Genomic DNA, 8,577 nt, shown 5'->3' with positions numbered 1-8,577 from the left:
GGCCTCGGATGAGTCCCGTATCGTTATTTTTCGTCACTACCTCCCCGTGCCGGGAGTGGGTAATTTGCGCGCCTGCTGCCTTCCTTGGATGTGGTAGCCGTTTCTCAGGCTCCCTCTCCGGAATCGAACCCTGATTCCCCGTTACCCGTTACAACCATGGTAGGCGCAGAACCTACCATCGACAGTTGATAAGGCAGACATTTGAAAGATGCGTCGCCGGTACGGAGACCGTGCGATCAGCACAAAGTTATCCAGAGTCACCAAAGCAAACGGACGCAGACGAGCCACGCCGATTGGTTTTGATCTAATAAAAGCATCCCTCCCATTTCTGGTCGGGACTCAGTTCAGCATGTATTAGCTCTAGAATTACCACAGTTATCCAAGTCATGTGGTACGATCTAAGGAACCATAACTGATTTAATGAGCCATTCGCGGTTTCACCTTATTTTGGCTTGCACTTAGACATGCATGGCTTAATCTTTGAGACAAGCATATGACTACTGGCAGGATCAACCAGGGAGCTGCTAGCAGCTTTTTTTTTCGTTCGGAGGAACCTCCCGGGTCCGCAGAGCACCGGGTCCGAATCTTATGATGTACATTTTTTTTTCCTTCTGTATCAACAAGTACGGGGGCGACTTCCCAATATCGACACCCGCTTTGCAATTGCAAAGTCTTTCCTTCCATCTCTAATTAATTTTCCTAGGGAGTAGGCGAGGCCAAACTTCCAAGGCTTTCACTGGCGAATATATCGCGCTCTTAGAAACTCGCATGGTACTTGGCGAGTGGATTTCAAATTATATGATCGGTGCCCACATTCGGGCGCGGCCCACTGCGGGAGCAGACCGTTGGCCCGTGGGCTCGCTGTGAACTAATTTGCCCACTGGTCCGAAAAGTATTCATTTCTAAACACCTTTGGCCAGGGCTGAAGACCGCGACTAACCCCTTTGAAACTTGTCTCTCAGGGAGCTGCGATCCATCAAACATTTCATTGTTAACAGAGGGGAACCATTACTTGGTTAAGACGATAGGACACGCGTTCCCCACCATTTCGCATCCAATCGAATTGCCGCACAAGAGCTCGTTACCTGAGAAAGGTATAGCATTGGCTCGCAGCTAGTGTATTGCAGTTCAGACAGATAGGCCACTTTAGATAGTTCTTAGTGTTCACAGTTATCACCAAGACTAGACCCATATGGATTTAATTCTTCAAGGAGCAGCGGTCCACCAATAAGAGAGATGAAGACATGTTTTCGGATGGCCACAACGCCCCCTCGCCACCCAAATGTGCATGTTTTAAGTGTACATTGGGAGTCGACGGAACATCGGGAGTCCGCTTGCTTTCTCCGGATCAGCTGCCACCCCCCTGATCTACCAGATAGACAAGAACATGTCTTCTCCACCAATCTCATCCACCGAAGCTCCGATCATGGCTTCTTCTACCTTTATACTGATATACCCCCACGGAGCAACATGCGGGCAAGGGAACTCTTGCTACCCTTCAGTAAAGCAGGTATCTCTTATAGATGGTGACTGCACCTTGGCCAGGATTGAAGACCGCGACTAACCCCTTTGAAACTTGTCTCTCAGGGAGCTGCGATCCATCAAACATTTCATTGTTAACAGAGGGGAACCATTACTTGGTTAAGACGATAGGACACGCGTTCCCCACCATTTCGCATCCAATCGAATTGCCGCACAAGAGCTCGTTACCTAAGAAAGGTATAGCATTGGCTCGCAGCTAGTGTATTGCAGTTCAGACAGATAGGCCACTTTAGATAGTTCTTAGTGTTCACAGTTATCACCAAGACTAGACCCATATGGAATTAATTCTTCAAGGAGCAGCGGTCCACCAATAAGAGAGATGAAGACATGTTTTCGGATGGCCACAACGCCCCCTCGCCACCCAAATGTGCATGTTTCAAGTGTACATTGGGAGTCGACGGAACATCGGGAGTCCGCTTGCTTTCTCCGGATCAGCTGCCACCCCCCTGATCTACCAGATAGACAAGAACATGTCTTCTCCGCCAATCTCATCCACCGAAGCTCCGATCATGGCTTCTTCTACCTTTATACTGATATACCCCCACGGAGCAACATGCGGGCAAGGGAACTCTTGCTACCCTTCAGTAAAGCAGGTATCTCTTATAGATGGTGACTGCACCTTGGCCAGGATTGAAGACCGCGACTAACCCCTTTGAAACTTGTCTCTCAGGGAGCTGCGATCCATCAAACATTTCATTGTTAACAGAGGGGAACCATTACTTGGTTAAGACGACCGGACACGCGTTCCCCACCATTTCGCATCCAATCGAATCGCCGCACAAGAGCTCGTTACCTGAGAAAGGTATAGCATTGGCTCGCAGCTTGTGTATTGCAGTTCAGACAGATAGGCCACTTTAGATAGTTCTTCGTGTTCACAGTTAAGACCACGGCTAGACCCATATGGAATTAATTCTTCAAGGAGCAGCGGTACACCAAGCATTTCATTGTGTACTAGAAAGCACCTCTACCATGTAACAAACATACGACCACCAAATTTCTGCTTACTTCCCCCAGCGGATAGTATTTGCTAGTATCATCCACAAAGTAAATCAATTTTTTCAATGTACCGCTTCTTGGGGGAACTGGGCATGAATCAATCAAGCATTTTGAGGTAGCATGTCCGCTTCACCGCGAGGTGCTCTGAATACCATTATACATTCTTTTTCATCATCCACTTTCAGACCACTACAAGACCCATACTGAATTAATTCCTCAAGGAGCTGCAGTCCACAAAACATTTTACTGTGTACTAGAGGGCACCTCCACCATGTAACAGAAAACATACAACCTTCTTAATTTAATTCTGCATTGTTTCCCAGACGATTTGTTAGCCATACAACAGTACCATCCACAGTAATTCACCTCTTTGAAATCCAATGCATTGTAGAGAAACTGAGGTGGTAGCATTCAAACCGTTCTGTAATGTTAATTCTGCTTCATAGAAAGGTGCTACAGGTTCCACAATAATTAATTGGATATTTTTGCAATATATATAGGGCGAGAAAACTCGGGGGGACTCCCTTTTCATTTATGTACATATTCTTTCCATATTGCAAATAATTCCAATTTTTCCCGATTGCATGTCCCCCTAATATACCCAAAATGGGCCTATCGATGGGTTCACAAAGGTACCCAAAATATGAGATTTTGACTGAAAGAGGCTGGCTAACTTCCGGGAACATGATCATAGGAAATAGGTCAAAATCCCGAATCGCAGTTGTTTACGAACAACCACGAACGGAGACTTAAAATAACCTATAAGGCTGGAATTCATGGGGCCTGTATAACAGGCATTTACACAGACTCTCGGGAGGGAGGGCTCTGTGGCCGGGAGAATTTTCTGGCTCCCCGCCCGAAACTTTTCAGAGTCCCTAATGCCTGCTTGAATGTGAATAAGCAGAGCCCGGTAGCTGATATTTTGCCGGGGTGTGGAGGCCCCGGTCGCCGCCAAATTCCTCTGGTCACAGCTTGTGTTAATACACATGTTAATTTTACATGCAAACCACCAATGACAATTTTCCTCGGCCGCGGAGGCCTCGGTCGCCGCCAGAATTTTCTGGTTCCCGCTCAATATATTGCAGAGTCCTGCAGGCCTGCTTCTGTAGGAATATGCAGAGCCCGGTAGCTGATATTTTGCCGGGGTGAGGAGGCCTCGGTCGCCGCCAAATTCCTCTCATCCCAGCTTGTGTTAATACACATGTTAATTTTACATGCAAAACCACCAATTACCATTTCCTCGGCCGCGGAGGCCTCGGTCGCCGGGAGATTTTCCTGGCTCCCCGCTCAATATACTGCACAGTCCCGCAGGCCTGTCTCCAGTGGAATACACACAGTCCGAGAGCCGAAAATTTGCCGGGGTGTGGAGGCCTCGGTCGCCAACAGATTGCCATAGGCTCTGGCTGCAATATTTACCGTGTATTTTTTCCCTCCAGAGACACCACTACACCCTATATAACCCAAAATGGGCCTTGACGCGTGTACACGCGGAGCCCGAGCGCCGAGAGTTCTCCCGGCCGCGGAGGCCTCGGTCGCCGGGAGAATTTCAACGGCCCCTGCTCGAAATTTTTCTAAGTCCAGAATGCCTGCTTCTCCCAGCCTGTGTTAATACACATGTTAATTTAACATGTAAAATCACCAAGGACCATTTCCTCGGCCGCGGAGGCCTCGGTCACCGCCAGAATTTTCTGGCTGCCCGCTCCCCATGGGTAGACGCGCTGCCCAAGCGCCGAGAGTTCTCCCGGCCGCGGAGGCCTCGGTCGCCGGGAGAATTTCTCCGGCCCCTGCTCGAAATTTTTCAAAGTCCAGAATGCCTGCTTCTCCCAGCATGTGTTAATACACATGTTAATTTAACATGTAATATTACCAATGACCTTTTCCTCGGCCGCGGAGGCCTCGGTCGCCGCCAGAATTTTCTGGCTGCCCGCTCCCCATGGGTAGACGCGGAGCCCGAGCGCCGAGAGTTCTCCCGGCCGCGGAGGCCTCGGTCGCCGGGAGAATTTCTCCGGCCCCTGCTCGAAATTTTTCAAAGTCCAGAATGCCTAGTTCTCCCAGCCTGTGTTAATACACATGTTAATTTAACATGTAAAATTACCAAGGATTATTATCCCGGCCGCAGAGGCCTCGGTCGCCGCCAGAAATTTCTGGCTCCCCGCTCAATGTATTGCAGAGTCCCGCAGGCTTGCTTCTCCAAGCCTGTGTTAATACACATGTTAATTTAACATGTAAAATTACAGAGGATTATTTCCCCGGCCGCGGAGGCCTCGGTCGCCGCCAGAATTTTCTGGCTGCCCGCTCAATGTATTGCAGAGTCCCGCAGGCTTGCTTCTCCAAGCCTGTGTTAATACACATGTTAATTTAACATGCAAAATCACCAATGACAAATTCCTCGGCCGCGGAGGCCTCGATCGCCGGGAAAATGTTCTGGCTCCCTGCTCGAATTTTTTTTCTAAGTCCCGATTCGCTATTACAGGCTGGCGCACGGAGTCCGAGGGGCGTAAATATGCCGGGTAGTGGTGCCTTCCGTCGCCGAGACATTTTACAATTGCCTGGGAGCAGTATTTAACATGTTAATTTTTTCCCCTCGTGACACCACTACCCCCTATATAACGCAAAATGGGCCTTGCCAAGGGGGCGCGCAACGCCCGAGCGCGGGCGTTTTTCCCGGCCGCCGAGACCTCCATCGCCGGGAGAATGTCTTCAGCTATTTGCTAGATTTCCCGATTCGCCCCGCACGACAAACAACCACGAACGAGGTGGTTTTCGAGAGTTCTCCCGGCCGCGGAGGCCTCGGTCGCAGGGAGAATTTCCCTGGCCCCTGCTCGAAATTTTTCTAAGTCCAGAATGCCTGCATCTCCCAGCCTGTGTTAAAACACATGTTAATTTAACATGTAAAATTACCAATGACCATTTCCTCGGCCGCAGAGGCCTCGGTCGCAGCCAGAATTTTCTGGCTCCCTGCTCAATATATTGCAGAGTCCCGCATGCTTGCTTCTCCAAGCCTGTGTTAATACACATGTTAATTTAACATGTAAAATTACCGAGGATTATTTCCCCGGCCGCGGAGGCCTCGGTCGCCGCCAGAAATTTCTGGCTCCCCGCTCAATATATTGCAGCGACCCGCAGGCTTGCTTCTCCCAGCCTGTGTTAATACACATGTTAATTTAACATGTAAAATCACCAAGGACCATTTCCTCGGCCGCGGAGGCCTCGGTCGCCGCCAGAATTTTCTGGCTGCCCGCTCCCCATGTGTAGACGCGGAGCCCGAGCGCCGAGAGTTCTCCCGGCCGCGGAGGCCTCGTAGCCGGGAGAATTTCTCGGGCCCCTGCTCGAAATTTTTCTAAGTCCAGAATGCCTGCTTCTCCCAGCCTGTGTTAATACACATGTTAATTTAACATGTAATTTTACCAATGACCTTTTCCTCGGCCGCGGAGGCCTCGGTCGCCGCCAGAATTTTCTGGCTCCCGGCTCAATATATTACAGAGTCCCGCAGGCCTGTCTCCAGTGGAATACACACAGTCCGAGAGCCGAAAATTTGCCGGGGTGTGGAGGCCTCGGTCGCCAACAGATTGCCATAGGCTCTGGCTGCAATATTTACCGTGTATTTTTTCCCTCCAGAGACACCACTACCCCCTATAAAACCCAAAATAGGCCTTGCGGTGGGTACACGCAGAGCCCGAGCGCCGAAGTTCTCCCGGCCGCGGAGGCCTCGGTCGCCGGGAGAATTTCTCCGGCCCCTGCTCGAAATTTTTCAAAGTCCAGAATGCCTGCTTCTCCCAGCCTGTGTTAATACACATGTTAATTTAACATGTTAAATTATCGAGGATTATTTCCCCGGCCGTGGAGGCCTCGGTCGCCGCCAGAATTTTCTGGCTCCCCGCTCAATATATTGCAGAGTCCCGCAGGCTTGCTTCTCCCAGCCTGTGTTAATACACATGTTAATTTAACATGTAAAATCACCGAGGACCATTTCCTCGGCCGCGGAGGCCTCGGTCGCCGCCAGAATTTTCTGGCTCACCTCTCAATGTATTGCAGAGTCCCGCAGGCTTGGTTCTCCAAGCCTGTGTTAATACACATGTTAATTTAACATGTAAAATTACCGAGGATTATTTCCCCGGCCGCGGAGGCCTCGGTCGCCGCCAGAATTTTCTGGCTCCCCGCTCAATGTATTGCAGAGTCCCGCAGGCTTGGTTCTCCAAGCCTGTGTTAATACACATGTTAATTTAACATGTAAAATTACCGAGGATTATTTCCCCGGCCACGGAGGCCTCGGTCGCCGACAGAATTGTCTGGCTCCCTGCTCGAATTTTTTCTAAGTCCCGATTCGCTATTACAGGCTGGCGCACGGAGTCAGAGGGGCGGGAATTCGCCGGGTAGTGGTGCCTTCCGTCGCCGAGACATTTTTCTATTGCCTGGAAGCTGTATTTAACATGTTAATTTTTTCCCCCTCGGGACACCACTACCCCCTATATAACCCAACATGGGCCTTGCCGCGGGTACACGCGGAGCCCGAGCGCCGAGTGTTCTCCCGGCCGCGGAGGCCTCGGTCGCCGGGAGAATTTCTCCGGCCCCTGCTCGAAATTTTTCAAAGTCCAGAATGCCTGCTTCTCTCCCAGCCTGTGTTAATACACATGTTAATTTAACATGTTAAATTACCGAGGATTATTTCCCCGGCCGTGGAGGCCTCGGTCGCCGCCAGAATTTTCTGGCTCCCCGCTCAATATATTGCAGAGTCCCGCAGGCTTGCTTTTCCCAGCCTGTGTTAATACACATGTTAATTTAACATGTAAAATTACCAATGACCATTTCCTCGGCCGCAGAGGCCTCGGTCGCCGCCAGAATTTTCTGGCTCCCCGCTCAATGTATTGCAGAGTCCCGCAGGCATGCTTCTCCAAGCCTGTGTTAATACACATGTTAATTTAACATGTTAAATTACCGAGGATTATTTCCCCGGCCGTGGAGGCCTCGGTCGCCGCCAGAATTTTCTGGCTCCCCGCTCAATATATTGCAGAGTCCCGCAGGCTTGCTTTTCCCAGCCTGTGTTAATACACATGTTAATTTAACATGTAAAATCACCAAGGACCATTTCCTCGGCCGCGGAGGCCTCGGTCGCCGCCAGAATTTTCTGGCTTCCCGCTCCCCATGGGTAGACGCGGAGCCCGAGCGCCGAGAGTTCTCCCGGCCGCGGAGGCCTCGGTCGCCGGGAGAATTTCTCCGGCCCCTGCTCGAAATTTTTCAAAGTCTAGAATGCCTAGTTCTCCCAGCCTGTGTTAATACACATGTTAATTTAACATGTAAAATTACCAAGGATTATTATCCCGGCCGCAGAGGCCTCGGTCGCCGCCAGAAATTTCTGGCTCCCCGCTCAATGTATTGCAGCGTCCCGCAGGCTTGCTTCTCCAAGCCTGTGTTAATACACATGTTAATTTAACATGTAAAATTACAGAGGATTATTTCCCCGGCCGCGGAGGCCTCGGTCGCCGCCAGAATTTTCTGGCTGCCCGCTCAATGTATTGCAGAGTCCCGCAGGCTTGCTTCTCCAAGCCTGTGTTAATACACATGTTAATTTAACATGCAAAATCACCAATGACAAATTCCTCGGCCGCGGAGGCCTCGATCGCCGGGAAAATGTTCTGGCTCCCTGCTCGAATTTTTTTTCTAAGTCCCGATTCGCTATTACAGGCTGGCGCACGGAGTCCGAGGGGCGTAAATATGCCGGGTAGTGGTGCCTTCCGTCGCCGAGACATTTTACAATTGCCTGGGAGCAGTATTTAACATGTTAATTTTTTCCCCTCGGGACACCACTACCCCCTATATAACCCAAAATGGGCCTTGCCAAGGGGGCGCGCAACGCCCGAGCGCGGGCGTTTTTCCCGGCCGCCGAGGCCTCCATCGCCGGGAGAATGTCTTCAGCTATTTGCTAGATTTCCCGATTCGCCCCGCACGGCAAACAACCACGAACGAGGTGGTTTTCGAGAGTTCTCCCGGCCGCGGAGGCCTCGGTCGCCGGGAGAATTTCTCGGGCCCCTGCTCGAAATT

At 50.7% G+C, this 8,577-nt stretch overlaps 1 non-coding gene across 1 annotated transcript in view; it reads right to left on the bottom strand.

Annotated features, from left to right (window-relative positions):
* LOC134545629 (small subunit ribosomal RNA) overlaps positions 1-520 on the bottom strand; it is a 1,989-nt gene extending 1,469 nt beyond the window's left edge. The window contains exon 1 of the ribosomal RNA XR_010078681.1: positions 1-520. This exon is cut by the window's left edge and continues 1,469 nt beyond it. This is a non-coding gene — a ribosomal RNA (small subunit ribosomal RNA).
* Between the last annotated feature and the right edge of the window lie 8,057 nt (positions 521-8,577).

This window comes from Bacillus rossius, unplaced genomic scaffold (genome assembly GCF_032445375.1).
Source record: "Bacillus rossius redtenbacheri isolate Brsri unplaced genomic scaffold, Brsri_v3 Brsri_v3_scf821, whole genome shotgun sequence".
NCBI classification, from domain to species: domain Eukaryota; kingdom Metazoa; phylum Arthropoda; class Insecta; order Phasmatodea; family Bacillidae; genus Bacillus; species Bacillus rossius.
This window is presented reverse-complemented; position numbering and strand designations above follow the sequence as displayed.